Source organism: Octodon degus, unplaced genomic scaffold (assembly GCF_000260255.1).
Source record: "Octodon degus isolate 3935 unplaced genomic scaffold, OctDeg1.0 scaffold00034, whole genome shotgun sequence".
NCBI classification, from domain to species: Eukaryota; Metazoa; Chordata; class Mammalia; order Rodentia; family Octodontidae; genus Octodon; species Octodon degus.
This window is the reverse complement of record NW_004524610.1, coordinates 7,345,253-7,362,683: the sequence shown is the minus strand read 5'-3', so window position 1 is coordinate 7,362,683 and position 17,431 is coordinate 7,345,253. Positions and strand designations below refer to the sequence as shown.

Here is a 17,431-nt window from a genome sequence, read left to right as displayed (position 1 = left end):
TCCGGACATTGGCTTCCACTTTCTTTAGCCTTTGAATGAGGACTCACACCCTGGGTCTCTAGGAGTTTCCCGGTTTTCAAGCTTGACTGGTGCTGTGCCTCTGGTCTTTCTGGTTCTGCCCTTGGGGGTGGCTGAGCAGCTGCTGGATCCCCCGATTTTCTGACTCTGTCCCCATGAGCTACCTTCTAAGTCCTCTTGTATAATTGGACATCTACTTTCTTTTCATTCTGCTCCAGAGCCCTGCCACACAGAGGTGGTGGGTCAATAGAAATCAGAGGAAAGGTGATAGAGGTGAAAAAGTCAGTTCTGGGTCTAGAAATTCATATGTGGGAATGTTTAGGAGGTAGCAGAGTCAAGCCGAGAGGCTGGGCCCCATGGCTGTGCAGTAGTGAGACAGCAGCATCATTTGGTTGCTGACTTCGGCAGAGCAGGCTACACTTAGCTTGGATGCTGCTCCATCCCTGCCAACAGCCATAATCACATTTAAATCCTTTCATCCACCCTTGTGGGGAGGACTGGCTGCAGGGTGTAGGATGTGCAATTGCGTAAGAACTCATGCTGAGAAGTGATCAGCTCTTGGCTGAGCTGTGCTGCTGCGGCACTGAACATCATAACGCATGAGCAAGAGGTCCTCTATCTACATTTTCTCACCGTGCTTTGCAAATTAGATAACTAGTCTCCCCTGAAGATTAGAAAAAGACCAAATGGCACTGAGTGAACAGAGAAAGAAAACACCATTACCCTGGGAAGGTGGTGTGTGCTGGAAAACACGCTGGCTACGGCAGAGTGCACTACACAGCTCAGGTCTCTGCAAGCCTGGAGAGAAGTAACAGACTCGTGGGGATGTACTGTGGGAGAAGAGCAGAGCCTTCACCCACGAGTCAGGACAGAGGAGAGGACAGACATGGTGATTAAAAGAAAATTCTAGTGTCTAGAAAGTGCAATGATGTGCAATGTACACAGACAAGATAGAGAAGAAAAAAGAAATAGAAAAGGAAAGAAATACTGTGGTGGAAAAAGATTTAGAACTTTTTTTAAAAAATGTATTTGGTCCAGGGACTCACTATGCAGCTCAGACTCCTAGTGATCCTCCTGCTTTCAGCCTCCCCAGCACTAGGATTACAGTCATGTGCCACCACTCCTGGACTCTGTGGCTGGCTCAGCGTGCTCAGTGGTGGGGCCGGTGTGGCATGTGGTGCCAGGGACTGAACCCTGGTCCCTGTGCTTGCCTAAGCAGACACTTAGTCTGCTGAGCTATCTCGCCAGCCCTTAGAGCTTCTTGAACATAGTCACTCCAGTTTTTCTAATAAGAAAAAATACATATGCCATATACATATAGGCAATTATATAATATATACAATTGGATTCTATAATGCAACTGTCTAATAACACATATGCTGAGAATATACACTACAAATACATAGGGATATACTTGTACAGTAGTGTGCTAACTCTGCTTTGGTCATTTCTGTGCATTTGCTCACAGGTGAAGCACACTTGCTCTCCCTGTCTAGCACGATATCTGCCACCGCACACTAGAGTAAATGCAGATCTTCTGGGCTCTCTGTGTGTTTCTCTTTCTCTCCTTCCCCCTCCATCTCCCATTTCCCAGGATGTATTTGGTTGTCCCATCACATTACTTATGTGACAAGTGGCCTGTTATCTTAAACTGGACTTCTCTGGATCTTGGTTTAGTCATCTAAAAAAGATACAAATCATATCTGCCAGGTCATTTGCATATTAAAGGTTTTCTCTCTTTTTGAGCAAGTGAAAAAAGGAAAAACCTAGTAGTATCGTTTCTTATAAGACCCAGGTATCAGGGACTTGGTCTAGCTCCTAATCGCCTACAACAAGTTATGGCAAAGGCTTAAATAAAAGAGAGAACGTAATGTGGTTTGGGGAGTTCGGGAAAGTGGAAACTCTAGGATCTAAGACCAAGACTTCTCTGCACATACAGGATTTATTGGGTTTCAGACAAAAATAAATAAGTAAATAAATAAATAAATAAAAGGGGTAGCTAAGGTAAAGGGGAGACACGGAGCAGAAACTGCAGAAGTTTAGGTCACAGACTTCACACAGTAAACTCTGGCGGCTAAGAGAATGGCCCTGTCTCTAAGGCTGACAGCTACAGCAGGAGCCAGGTGCTGCAGCTGCCTTCTTAGGCTAAGAACTGCAGTGAGAGCCAGGTGTCCTTGACTGTGGCTTTGTCTTGCTCTCTAAGGTGTCACCATGTGACGGGGACCAATATAGGCCTCTCTGGTGACTGCTGGCACAGAGAGCTGCACTTACTGCATGCCAGCCGCTGCTCCTGGGGCAGGCTGCCCAGGCCTGGCACTCACTCACACGGAAATACACAAAGCCAAATGATTAATTTTAAATCCTGCTTCGAGCTGTTTCATGATGGTCTCTATCACATAGGCATTGTTATTGGTAACAATATTATTACAAGGAGTTTGGAAAATTGTCCTTATAAAACCAGCTTGTTTGGCTCTGCTTGGTGGCATAGCATAAAGGTGATTCTGGGACCACACTCTCCACAGGATTTGGTGAGCTTTTTCCTTGAACTAATGGACGTAGGCAGTGGTTCATGCAAGCTTCACATTGATTTCTTTTCTGTTTTGACTTTGCTGTCCTGTGATATTTCTTTAATATACTACACTGCCTAACCCCTGCACAGACACAGTTGTTAAGTTTCTATAGCAAAAGGTATTTTATGCTCTGTGAATAGTCTCTATACAGTGCATTTGCACTTTTATAATCTTTTTGTTCATTTTTAATAACCTCTTTGCAGTTCTACCCTGAATTACGCCTTCTAAAATATGTTCCCTTTGTGCTTTAAGAGTATTTCTTGGTCCATTACAAAGGAATCTCATGTTTTACTTTCATTTTGCTTGTGAATTTGGGCTGTTTTGAACTTGAATGGGATATTTTTCTCTAAAGTACAATAATGTGTTTGTGTATTTTTTCCCTATATGAGGGAAGAAATAGCATATGAATCTCATGAGTCTGTTTTCTTATGAATCGCAGTGCTACTGAACAGTGCAGCTTCGACTGGATTTGACTCTTTATAAAATTTTATTTGCATATATTTCAAAAAGTGGTGTGTAGCAACTGCATTGATTATATAGGGAGTAGTATATATTTTCCTCTTTCTTTGAAAGAATAATAGGAAGATCTCTTTTCCTATCTTTCTACATATAGTACTGTTACACTCAGAGAAACATAAATAATACATCTACCTATATGGTTTTTACATTGTGTGTACATTCATATAAATTCTGAGCTCCTACATGGGCAGACAATGGAGGAAAGGATGCACGTATGTGTTTATTATTTACTACAGTATGCAGTAAGAGATGATAAGGTAGCTACTAAATTTTATCTTCAAAAACTTGCCACATTATAGTATTTTAGCAACACTTCAACTTGCAACTTTAAGTTAATTGTGTCATTTCACTCTTACTCTTCATACTTATTTTATCTGTCACTAAAATCCTCATGGAAAATGATCTTAACGTCAACATCAGTAATGATAGATGAAATGTTTACCAAAAACAAGGAAAGATGTGACAGTAAGAAACAAAGTGCTTCTCTGGAAACATCTATAATTTTGGGTGAGGAAAGGCACCATCGTTGAAAGCAGGTAAACAACTGGTTTGGGTCTCACTGGCCGAGGGAATGGCTAAGAAAGCAAGCTCGATGGGTGTTTGGCAAAGGAAAATTGCAGCCTCTGGGGAAGGTTGGAGAAACCCAGCACTTCCTATGGACGGGTTATGATATTTTGAGTGAATCTGAAAATGCTAAGGTTCTAAACATAGGTCACACTCTTGGTGGGCACAACGCTTAGACACAGGCCGTGGGGGTTTAAGGTTTATCTGAGCAATGGGAAAGCACAAGGACTTTTTTCTTTTTTTCTTTTTTATTTTTTCGAACAATTTTATTGAGAAAGAAGTAGCAAGGAGATAGTTTCAAAACCGGTTAGTAGGGCAGATACAATAATTAAAACATTGCATATTGTCTTCATAGAAGTCACTCATAGTACAAGATGCAGACACAATATCTTGTCTAAACACTATTAATTTAAAACTTTCTTCTCATTGAATTAAGAGAAATAGGGGCCGGGGAGATGGCTCAGTGGAATAAGTGCTTCCTTGGCAAGCACAAGGGCCTAAATTCAATCCCCGGTTTCGGCCAAAAAAAAAAAAAAAAAAAAAAAAAAGAACTAAGAGAAAGTAGCTGCATATCTATGCCAACTATTTTGTATATTGTTTTGCTATTTATTTATTTTTTCACATTTTGTATGGATTTAAAGTTTACCATATCAACAATTGATGAAAAATACCTGATCCATGTTATGTCTAAGGTATATTCAGACAGATGCAGATGTTAAGCTCAGCAGCCTATGTTATAGGGTAATAATATCATTAAGCTTCTCTTTTGGAGGGTTAACACCTTAAGTTTACAGACCAAAAAATTAAAGAAAAAGAAGGGCTACAAGGATAGCCACCATTTTGGCCCAAACCTTTCAAGGTCAATGAGGACTCATGATATAGAGAACCTGTATTGTAACATCCCGTAACTCAGTGGTGTCCCAAATTTCTGTTTAAGGAGATTATGAGTCCACAGAGGAAAGTGATCGATGATGTAGAGTGTGCCTAAGGAGAGTCACATGGAGAAAAAACAGTCTCTCAGGCTTTCACAGAGACCAAATTGGTCAAGCAATGGCCACAACTCAACCACATGGCTGACACTGACAAAAGAACTACGAACTGCGGTACAGGGTTTCAGTGTAAATCCTGAGTCAATTTGACTGACCTTGTCAGATATAAAAGTTACATTTTTTGTTTTATGGGTCTTGCTTTATCTTGATCCTAACCATCCAGCAGAAAAGTATAAAAATGAAGTATAAAAAAGTAAGGCTATATTAATATGCTGAGCTATAAAAGGTTCAAGTCAACAACTTCTGACATTGCCAGTCATACGGATAACCTACTACTATTATAGACTACTGGACTATATTGGAATGCTTTGCTGAATTCATGCACCTACAATATATGAATGGCAATGGAATACACATCTCTGACAAAAGTAAAAAAAGAAGGGGGATGTGAATGAAGGACCAATTTGTTGTGAAAACAATATATGTATATATATATATATATATATATATATATTTAATTTCTTAAGAAAGAGAATACAAAGTAGTAAAAAATATGGAAATGATACCAAATTTCATTAAACAAAATCACAGGAATTTAACAATGCTTGTTATATTGCAATTGTTGTCTTCAAATTAATTGTTCAGATTACCAGGAATAAGCATGCAAAACTGATCAAAAAATTTTAAGCAATAGAAATGAGGAGTACAATTATCTAAATTATCCTGTGCCAACAGAGTAAAAAAATTCATGAATTGGGAAAATTTTCTAGCTGACTGTCCCTCAGACAAAGGACTTCTATCTGAAACATATAAAGAATTAAAAAAAAAATCAAGTCCTCAAAATTCAAAAACCCAATAAAAAAAATGGGCATTGGAGGTGAATACATACTTCTCAGAAGAAAGGCACTTAGCATTTTAAACAGGGTAGTAAGATGCAAAGTATGTATTGAAAGGACACATAGAGTACAGTGCGTGATGGTCCTCACGAAACTCATTGTGATTAACCATGAATATGAAATTTGCACACCATAAACACAGATGAGGTAGAACCCAGATAAATGGGTGGAGCCAATGAGGAATAAAGAATTTATGAGTATTTGGGAAATATCAATGACAGTTCTAATTTGAAAGAACATAATATTCACTGAGAATAGAACAACATCATATTTGCAAGTTGACAAATACACCTACTTATTAATCCAAGTATTGTATGTAGGGAAGACAACTGATCTCAGCAGTTTTCATATGCCAAATTTGCTCTCCTAAGAGGAACGAAGAAGCTCTCACGCGCAGGTACCTGTGGATGTGACGTTGGCAATAGTGACTTTGCATGTATAATCAATTAAAATGATTATTGATTATAAATTCCTCACACCCACCCATTTGAGGGCGTCCTAATCTGGTATGACTGATGTCCTAAGAAAAATTGGACAAGGAGACATATAGAGAGAAGACCTGAGGAGGAAGAATAAAGGAAGCATTAGAGAAATTCTAAATGTATCGTGTAAAATAATTTAAAATTCTGGAAGAGAAGTTCAGAGCCAAATGCATTGAGTGCATGTTGTATGTAGAGGATATGTTATCATTTTTCCTATAAATGGCTCCTTAAGCAGAAATGTCCTTGTGTCCCTTACCTGTTCTTTGAGACCAAGTTTAGTTTAAAGAAATACTTGTTGAAGTTATCCACTCACCATGTGCTATAAACCTGGTGCTATCTCTTGTCTGCTTGCCACTGTTTTTATCTTTTAAATTAATTAATCAATTAATTCATTGGTACTGGGTCTTGCTATGCAGCTCACACTCATAGTGATCCTCTTGTCTCAGCTTTCCCAGAACTGGAGTTACAGGCATGCACCACTACGCTGGTTTTCTGTGGCCCGCTCGATGTGCCTAGGGCAGGCCAGCACGGCATGCAGTACTGGGGATCGAACCCGGGTCCTTGTGCTTGCCAGGAAGGCACTTAAACAGCCAAGCTTTCTCCCTGGCCCTACCTGCCACTGTTTGGACATCTCAACTTCTCAGTCTTTCTCTATTGCTTTGAGCTTGAGTTAGCATCTGCTGGAAAGTGAGGAGGTGTCTTGTGGAAGCCTTTTAGGGTGTCAGGCTGTGTTGTCCTAGTTTTGGGGATATTTGGTCTCCATCACAGGGCAATGGTAGCAGATGCTGACAAGGAATTCCAATCAAGGGATCAGGCAGCGGGGAACTGAAGGAGAAACATGGCAGGAGCGACACTAACAGAGGTGGTGCTGGGCCACCCTGCAGACTGCAGTGAAGCCTAGAGAAGTGTAAGCTAGTGGAGAGCTAGCAAGCAGGGTCAAGATCCTTGAGATAGTTTAAGTGGAATCAACATGTATGTTGGGGGGTGGAAATAAGAGCTAAAATTCAATATAATGGACCGGGGGCGGGTAGCTCACCCATGTAAACGTCTGCCTGGTAAGTGCAAGGTCCTGAGTTTGAGCACCAGTACCAAAGGAAAAAATAGAAAATAAGTGAATAAAGTTCAATACAGTATCATTTATTGTCTTGGACAAATGGTCGCTGCCATGGCCTGAGAGCTCGTGTCACTGGTTCTTATGTTGTTTTATCAGATTCCCACCATTGTTTGTGAGGGGGTTAATGCCTTGTTATCTTCTGGTAGTACATGATATTTTATACTCCTGCATTGCCTAAGCCAGTACTAGAACCAGCTGTTTTTCCAAGAAGCCTTGCTTTCCCCTTCCCATTGTTGGTATTATCATATAAGAAACTAAGATCTGGGCGCTAGATATATTTACTCCTACTGGCTGTCATTGCTTGAGGCTCTTTCTGTCTAAAATATATGCATGGAAATTGTAAGTATATACAGTGAATCATGACTATTTGTGTATATGCCTGTGCATATTTATGTATACATCTATTTCTATATGTAATTACATATATTTGTATATATTTCTACATATAATTGTATGTGCACATGGTATTCTAAACACAAGTCTGTTGATGTCTCCAACTCCAATCTGTTATCACACGGATTATGCTCATCTTCCTTCCCTTTTTTTTTTGGCAGAACCGGGGATTGAACTCAGGCGCTTGTGCTTGCCAGGGAAGTGCTTATTCCACTTAGCCATCTCCCTGGCCCCCTTCCGTTCTTATTTGTAGCTTCCCACCATGCAGCAAGAAATCTCACACACACCTGCTGCTTTCCATTTGCATCTGCAGTTCCAGTATATAAGTAGAGCCATACTAGACCTGCCAATCTGTGTCTCCATGGAAAATGACACACCAGTTAGAACAAAGAGCCTCTGTGCAATTTACTTTTGTCTTTTGGGGGAGGGATGCTCGCTGTTGAGTCCAAGGCCCTTGCACTGAACTACCAGCACAGCCCCGTTTGTTTTATTTTGACAAATGGGCTCACCCAGCTGCCTGGCTGGGCTGGAAGGTGTGATCCTTCTTCCTCATACTTCCAAGAGCTGAGACTATAGGCTTGTGCTAGTAATCTGAATCCTTTTGCTTTAGTGCACAGACTATTTTTTCCCAATTACTTATGTCAGAACTCTTTCTGCTTGGCCATGTTAGTGAAATGTTTTTTATATTTATTATTAAATTAGATTCTCTTGTCATCTTTACTGAATCCCTCCAACCACCTAACTGGTTTTCTAAAAACATTTTCACACATTAAATCTAGGTCTTTATGCTTTAGTGTCTCTTGGGTTTTGGAAAATGCATAACCTCACATACCCCATTGCAGTGTCAAGTAGAACAGTTCAGCCATCTTAAAACCACTCCTGGATTTCACTCCCCCTTGCTGACAACCACTGACAATTTTACCATTGCTGTAGTTTTGTTTCCTCAGGCATGCCATATACCTGGAATTATCTAGTTCACAGACTCTTTTCACTGGCTTCCTTCTTTGAGGATATCCACTTATGGGCCGCCCAAGGTCTTTTGGTGTTTCAGTCTCTTTTCTTTCTAAATGATGTTCTGGTATATGGTTGCATTGTGCTTTGCCTGTCCACCCAACTACTCAAAGACACCTTGACTGCACTCCAATTCTGCCATTGTGTCTAAACAATCTATAAACATTAGCGTTTGTGTCGCTATAAAGCTACAAGTCAGTTGGGTCAACAGTAAAATGCTGAAACACTTTGCTAAACCGTGTTTGTTCAGCATCGTAAAAATCTGGGAACCAGCTCTTCCACAGTGGCTGTACCAGCTTCCATTTTGACCACCAGCAAACATGTGTTCTTGTTCCTTCATAAGCATGCAAGAGTTAACGTTGTCAGACTTTAGAGAAAGCATGCTAGCTATTCTTTGGTATACTGAACTATACTAAGATAATAGTTATGATAAATCAGAACAGAAAACATATTTGTAAATTCTGCCATTTTTGTTAATCACATAGAGCGTTATTTTCCAAGATGCAAGTCAGCATTCAATTTTATAGCACTTCAAACTATAACCAAAAAGTGGTGGAGCATACCTATGCAGAGGAACAGAATGAAAACAATCCAGGGAGGTAAATATAAAGATAAGTTGTGTTTGGGTTTGGAATGTATTTTATGATTTATTTGTGATGGCAAATTTAGCACTATAATTATGGAAACCTTAAGAATCATATGTCTATACTGCCAAAACAACTGATGGGAAGAAGTGAAATTTTTATTTTGTATTTTTAATCTATTCCAAATACTTTGCATTATTTCTCCAAGTTAATTTACTACTCTTATATTTAACTTCAAAATTTGACATTGTATAGCTTCCAATTCAGGCAAAACTAAAATAGTTCTTCCATTCTATCTACAAATCAACTAATAGGAGAATATAGGGAATTGCTGAGGGCTGAGGTTACAGGGATATCCTTGGATTAAATTTGCAAAATAGTATAATAGGCAAGAAGCAAAGTTGGTTGCATAGGATTTCTTATAAAAATTCACCAATAGGAAGCTCACACTGAAGCCTCAACATGCCAATGATACTAAATTCTTATTATGCAGGCATACTGTTGACTTTTGAAAGCTATTCCTGATTCTGACAGACATAATTTTATAGTATATTATTTTAGCCTTTTATGTAAGTCTTGATTATCAGAAGGATTTTATTTTTTGGCTGACTCAGGCTGCCTTAAGGGTGGGTCTGGTAAGGCATGGGGTTGCTGGGGATTAAAGTGTGGTCCCCTGAGCCTAAGTGGGTATGCCCCAGCAGGCGTTTAAACAACTGAGCTATTCCACAAGCCCTCTAAGTCTTGATTATCAAATTGTGTAAATTAAGAGACTCATGGAAAGGTGATCAGATGGTGTCTCTCTTACTTTTACTGATTGCTGGGACAAAATTCCTCACATCCAAAATTAATGAAGGAAAGGTATAGTTAGTTCACAGTTAGTGGAGGTTTCAGTTCCTACTTGGCTGACTCCAAGGCAGAGTAGCACATGACAGAGGACAGCAGTTCTTGGTTTCAGAAAATAGCAAAGAGCCAAGGCAGCAGCAGCAGCTGTGGCATCTAGCAAACCTTTCTAACTTCCAAGCTGACTGTGAACAACAGAACTCCACCAAGGCCGTTCAACGCACCATTCTTTCTCAGTTCCCTTTATATATCCTTTAAGTCCTGAATCACTCTAGGGAGGGCCCTCCATGCACTAGGGCAGGCCCTCTACACCCTAGGGCAGGGCCTCCCTGCTCTAGGGAGGGAATGTAGAACAACACAATGTCCATGTCCTCTTCTTCCACAGGATGGGGATATTTGCACAGCAAGAACCCTGGCTTTGTGCTGAGTCACTTAATTAAACTTCTAAACTTCTCAAGTTGACAAATGTATCAACTACCACAGATGGTGGGTGGGGAGGACTAGCCTCATCACTGAGTTATGCTGTTGGTAACTTTGAAGCTGGATGGTTGGCTAAGAGGTAGGGCCTGTCTGGAAAAGGTGGGACATGGGTGGTGAACTGGTAGATCCTGCCTGGTCCTTCACCTCCTCACACTGTGCCCTTCTCTGGTTTCTGATGACCCAGTGCTGAACTGGGCAGCCTTCCCCTGGCTTGTTGTTCCGTCTTGAGGTTCCTGTCATGACACGGGCTGACTGTGGGCTACAAGCCCTGAAATGTAAGCCTGAGTTACCCTCTCCTCTTTTCAGTTGCAAGGGTTGGATATTTTATTGGAGTGACAGAAAGCAGACCAATGGATCACAGGTGATGACAGAAATGTTGTGGTCTTAATTCATTCAAATCATGACTGTATTATTAAAATTTAAGATAGCATATTTTTACGAGAAAACGATTATTCCTGCGGCATACATTGTCTTTCATGTGCAGTGCAAATTTTAAAGAGAACAGAAAGTGTTATCAATATTATTTTATTTTATTTAGCTTTATCATTTATAAAAGACAACTAGATAGTGAAGTTAGAAGATTCCTAGATGATCCAGTAGGGATTGTAATTGATTTTAACACATTTATGCTGTTATTTATGGTGCATTGTTTCAGCTCACTTCACTCTTAGCTAGCTCCAGCTCACTCCCTTCTCTCTATCTTATTGCATCACTGGTATTTCTGGGGGGGGAGTATAATTTAAATAATAGCAGTTCGTTAATGATGTGTGAATTGCTCGCTACTATCGCTCTGACCACTAAATGGTGTTTTCGAGCCTTGACAAGTGATGTAACTATTATGAAACAACAGCTGAAAACTAATGCCATAAGTAGGGCGATAATATACTGCGAGTGCAAATGGCCACCTGGGTGGGCATTGACGAGGAAATGCCTGCTAATTATTTAGGGGGAACTAGTCGATTCCTGGAAGCCCTACACCGAGGCTCTTGACACTGTGGGCTGCTTTACCGGCACTATTACCTTCTTCATAGTCCTAAATCAAGTACTGGAAACAGTCAGCAATTAAAAGGATCACACATTGAGTCCAGCTGGGGCCAGTGCCAACTTAGAAAGATTCTATCTCAAAATAAAATTTTCCAAAAGGCTAGGGATGTAGCTCAGAAGGAAGGCCCAGGATTCAATCTCCAATGCTGAAAAAAAAATATGACTTTAAAGGCACATAGTAATGTGACTATTTCTAACAATGACCTCCTAAGACTGTGCAGCTAACACTCCTTTGTCCCTCATTTAATGGTTATTCCTGACTGCCTGCTTTCTGCAGGATGGCAGGAGTCACAATCCAATGCCATTAGTGACTTGGTGCTTATCATCGAGGGAAAAATGTGATTGATCAATATGCTAAGAAAACCTTTCATGACTGATAGTAAAACACAGTCATCTTCAAACCTCTCTACCATTTTCCTGAGAGACCCAACTCATCCTACAATCTGAGAATGGATTTAGGTATCTAAGAAAACCACACAGGCATTAGAAGAATATATGAGCAAATTACTCTTTAACATAGTGGAAGGGAAATGCTTTCTGCGATGCAAAGTTCCAGAAGTGGTAATAAAGAAGAGTAATCACTTGGACTAAGCAAAACTCAATTTTCCCTTATAACAAGAGACATCATAAGCAAAGATAAAAGTCAATGGAAAAAGCTGGACGAAAATATTTACCATGTAAATAGCAGACAACGGGCTAATATCAGTAATACAAAATATCCCTAAAAATTGAGAATGTACCCTTTACATATTTTTTTCCAAAAACAACAATGCAAATAATTGTAAAATAAAATATCACAACCACAAACACATTCATGCATTCTAATGGTTTTATTCTGTTTTCATCAGTTTTGCTTTTATTCATTTGTGTCATTACTTTTAAACTTGGTTCACTACACAAAAATTAAGTGTTGAATTTGTTTCATCCAAATAATGGGGAATAATGGGCCCAGCGCCGCTAGGCGCTCCCAAACATGAAATCGGCTGGCCGCGCGGCGTGCTAGCCGCGGTCCAGCGCAGCAATCGCTCATTCCCGCTGCCACCCACCCCTGCCGCTGCCCGCGCCCACCCCCGGCCGCCGCAAGGACTCACTTCTCTCCCCCTTGCCTCCCTGGCGCACCCTCTGTCTATCTCCCCTTCTAGTTCTCCTTTAGACAAGCTCTGTCCTTCTCCATCTGCCTGAAGAAGCCAGCACATTTGCTCCTTGCTCTTTCTCAGCGGCTCCTAATACGCCCCAGTGTTTCGTGAAGGCTGAGACACGAGGCTCGCAAATTGGAGCCCAGTCTGGCCAACTTCTGACTTCGTGAGATCTTGTCTTGAAATAAAAATAATGGATTGGCATGTAGCTCAGTACAGAGGCACTGGTTTCAATTCCTGGCAACAGGTTTATTTGGGGTGAAGGAGGGAAGGAAGGGAAAGTGCGAGGTGCCGTGTGTGTGCACCAGCTCCCCGTGAGCGTGATCAGTGTGCGCAGCAAACACGGACCCATGAAGATATTTAAATAAGAAAACAATATATAACGGAGGGAGACTATTCCCATTCGGCTGGTCAGCGACGGCAGGGGAGGCCTTCACTGGGCTGAGCTCATGGCAGGGAGCATCTTTTCCCTCCCTTTCTTCTTTGAACATCTGTAGAACTCTTAGGAGAAATGCCTGTTACAGCACGTGACACTAAACTCTCCCAGTGATAACTCAGGCGTATGGAGGCTAAAGTAAGCTTTTAAAGTCTTGCCTGGGAATCATTTACTATATCTGTTCTAACAACAAATATTAATTTAGTACTTGTTGCATGTTCATTTTTTAAATGGACGTTTGACTGGGAACTCTACAGACACTGTTGGATACATACAATTTATGGCCATCTAGACCCTGTTTGTTGGTGTTTATTGTTCTACATACACAGAGCAAATTGAATGACTCAAAATTGCTCTTTAGAACGATGGCAAGCAGATAATTAGCAGGGGCCATAAATAAAGTAGAAGTCTCTATTTTCATGATGCTTTTAACTTCTTACTTGGACTAGTGTTCTGAAGTTTAAGCAACTGATGACATTTTCAGAATAAACCTCCATTATGCCCTTTGGAGAATTCTTGCTTTAAAGAAAATGTAATAGACAGGTTTGCTCAGTAAAGGAAAAGGAACTCGGCATGTGAAACCTAACGGAAGGTGAGAAAATGTGAAGTTTCTTCTTTACAGGGGAAACAACTGTAGGGCAGAATATAAACACTGCAGGATCATGAGGCCTGGGCAAGCGAAAGCCTCCAAAGACAGCAAAGACCAGCGCCAGCGGCTTGTTTCCATCTTCCAGTACCCTTCTGGGTTGTGGTATATGTGGAAAGACACTGGGCAACTCAAAAAGACACTTAATGTGGTGTGTATTTAGACAAACCAAAACTGCTGGCATTGGCAAAGGGTCTGTTATGGACACTCAATCTAGGATGCCCCCCAAAATCTCAGATGTTCAGAGGTGTGGCTTTTGTAGGGCAGTGTGATCTCTGGAAGCACTTTCTCCTCGGGGAGTTGATCTGTGAATGCATTCAGAGTTAAAAGTGATCTGCGGAGATGGGGCTGTGTTGGGAGAGCTGTGTCCCTGCGTTTGAGAACTGTCCCCTCCCTCACTCAGCTTCCTGTTCTCTGCCTCCGGCCTTTCACAGGGTGAGCAGCTTGTGTCCTCTGCTGTGGCCTCCTTTGCCATTTCTGTGTTGGAATCAATCAACCATGGGCTGATCTGGAGCAACCATGGGCTGAATTCAGGCATGGCCGACGATGAGTCGAAGCAAAGCTCTCCGCCTTTAAGTTGTCGATGTTGAGTATTTTTTTTTAGTAATGAGAAATTGAATGCAGGAAATCGAGATCAGAGGAATGCGATGGCTGCTGTGATTGTACCTGACCATGTGTTTCCAAAGGCTTTGGCAACACTTTTGGGAGGAGTTCAGAGATGTAGGCAAGACAGTCTAGAATGTTGTGAGCAGGGATTGATGCTGGTGGGAGCTCAGAGGACCAGAATGCCAAGAGGAATGTGGGCAGTGAAGGATGAGCTCAGGAGATTTCTGCTGGATCTGAGAACTTTGTCAGAAACTGGGATAGAGATCAGGCCTATTTCATATTGGCAAGCTTTTAGCATTATGATTTATTTTATTTTTTTAAAAAACTTAATTATATTGATTAATGAATTAATTTTGTACAGGGTCTTGCTACACAGCTTGCACTCATAGTGATCCTCCTGTCTCAGCCTCCCTAGCACTGGGACTACAGGTGTGTGCCACCACATCCAGTCTCTGCGGCTGGCATGGCATGTGGTACCTGGGATTGCGCCCAGGTCCCTGTGCTTGCCAGGCAGGTGCTCAGATCGCTGAGCTATCCCAGCCCTCATGTTGGCAGTTTGGCTAAATTTTCCTCATGTGTTAAGATTGTGGGCTAAATTTAAACGCGGCGAGGTAACTAATCTGATGGAGGACATTTTGGAGGAGCTCGGTGTTCAAGCTGTGGCAGGAGCGTTGCTGGCTGCTTTTGACCAGTGCTACACTGAGGATTCATGGTAAGAATAGGACAGAAAAACCCGAAGACTTAACCTGTGGCCCAGAAGGAACCCTGTGCAAAGTTGTAGTTAAAAGAAGTGTGTCTGCTGAAGAGAGCAGTGCCATTAGAAGGTGATCAAGTATTTTGTACTGAAAGATGTCTGAGGACTTCTCAAATATCAGTAAGATCCCACCTATGCCAGGCTTAAATGTGCAAAAACAATACAGATTGCATTTGAGAAGAGAGCGCCTGGGACTCCCACTGAAGACAGACCCGAAGGGAACTGCTGCTGGGGCACCCTGGCATTTAGCGGTCACTACTGCTTGAGCCGACTGGTTCAGCCTTAGCGTTGTCCATGTGACGGGGTTGTCCTGGCATGTGGACACGGGGGTTGGGAGGTGATAGTAGCTCCCACTCAGACATCAATGGAAGGCTTTGGGAGGCTGCACTCGGTGTCTTGGAGAGTGCCGCGTGAAGCTGTGAGGCTGAAGCAGAGGATGAGTTGGCTCCAGGCAGTTGGGGGCCCCAGGAACTTTGGAAGATTGAAACGAGAGTGGCAAGCAGTGGGCAGAGCCAGCCTGACAGAGAAGCTGCATTTGCTGCAACCAGCCAGGCCAAGGCCAAGGCTGCCCAAGCCCCCTGGAGCTCACGTCTGCCCACAGTGTGCCTGGGCTGGGTGTGGAGCTACGGGATTGATGTGTATCCTATTGATTTTCAGCTTGTTTTGTTCAAACTCTTAAATCTCTTTACTTTTTCTTTTGTAATTGAAAATGTTTGCCTTGCATATTGGAAGTACTTGATTTTCTCTTTTGATTTTTGCATATTTTATACGTAAGAGTTTGCCTTGCAGCTCAAAGGATACTTTGGACTTGGATCTGCCCACTCTGAGAGCTGGACTGAATGCATTTTCTAACCCAAGTAGAATAGGGACAGGACAGTTTGGGCCCACAGGAGGAGTGTCAAGCCTTATGTCTAGAATGTCCCTTCACATTCTCTTGTGTTCATAGTGGGGCTCTGGAAGGTGAGTGTCATGGGGTGCCACTCCTCAGCGGGGTGATCCTCCATGAGCTCACAGGCAACTGTGCTCTCAGGGGCTTGCACTTGGCTTAAAGCCGCGTGTTGCCCAGGCTGCAGCTGAAGCGCACACCTCCATCCCAGGCTCCTCCCTTTGCCCTGTGTTCCATGTCCCTGTGGCATGCAGCTTCCCTCCTTCAGGGCCTGCTGCAATGGCTTATCTGCTATGAAGTCACCCTACCGTGGACAGTCTTCTGAACATTACTGGAAACATGCACCCAACTTGCTTGACTCACTGTTGCATTTACAGCTTGAGTCTTCTCTCAAGCATGATCCAAATACATGGTAAATATTTAAACTAAAAACATTACAGTGAAGGACACATTGCCCGCAGCCCCCTTGGAGTATTCCCTACCCATCAAGCACACTTACCCCATTGTAGTTGTCACTTCCTGAAGCTGTTGTGGAAGTGCAGTGCCGTGAATGTCTCTGTGAGGTGTGTGAGAGTGTGGCGCATGTTGCTGCTCAGCGCCATCCCAGGGAAAGGCAGCTCCGAAGCCCCTGGAGTGGGGCTCACCCATCTCCTTTAAGGGTCTGGCACCACGCCACCTGGGGTTTCTCCAGTGAAAATGGCACAAGATGCAGAAGTATTGGTTTGACTCAGGGCTTTGAAGGAGCCATGACAACAACTAAAGAAGCTCCTGAAAAAGTACAATGCTGCAGACAGGTATGTTTAAAGCGAGAGGACCACTTTAAGGGGAATTAATGGCAGTGTCGTTCACTGCCTGAAAGTTACAAAGAAAAAGAAAAATCACTGTATGTTTTGATCACACTGCACATGTAATAAATTGTAAACCGAGTAGACATAAAAATAAAATATAATTTCCACATTATTAATGAACCATATATTACCGTTGTAACAATATTATGGTTGTTATATTAAGAGAAGTCATATTGTAGAATATTTTTGTCCATACACACATATCCTTTTATGCTATAGCCAAAAGTGAAGGGGTCCTTATGTATCTGTGTTGTACTGCAGTGGATTGGAGTAGAACAAAGCGAAGAAGGCGTGGATAAAGGGGAGAACATGCAGAATGACCTCTAGTAAGAGAATTCACTTGGCTTTCCACCTTGGGGTGGAGGCACTGAGCAGTGCCTGTGAGATATATTAGAGCACAGATATTGTCATTCATAAGAGCTCTTTTAAAAACACCCTTGCAAGCCAACTTTTATGAACTGAATTAATTGGCAACTTCTGTACAAAGACAGGTTGGGGTGCTACCCTATGCTGTGCTCTGGTCACCTCAGTGGTGGCTTAGGGTCAGAAAAAATTACTCATCAGCATCTGAAAGCCAAATAGGGCCTTGGTATTTGAAACCTTCCCGAATGGCAG

The 17,431-nt window shown here is 42.0% G+C and overlaps 1 protein-coding gene across 3 annotated transcripts in view; it reads right to left on the bottom strand.

Annotated features, from left to right (window-relative positions):
• Positions 1-17,431, bottom strand: part of Nkain2 (sodium/potassium transporting ATPase interacting 2) — a 1,099,112-nt gene that overhangs the window by 90,326 nt on the left and 991,355 nt on the right. The window lies entirely within an intron of this gene.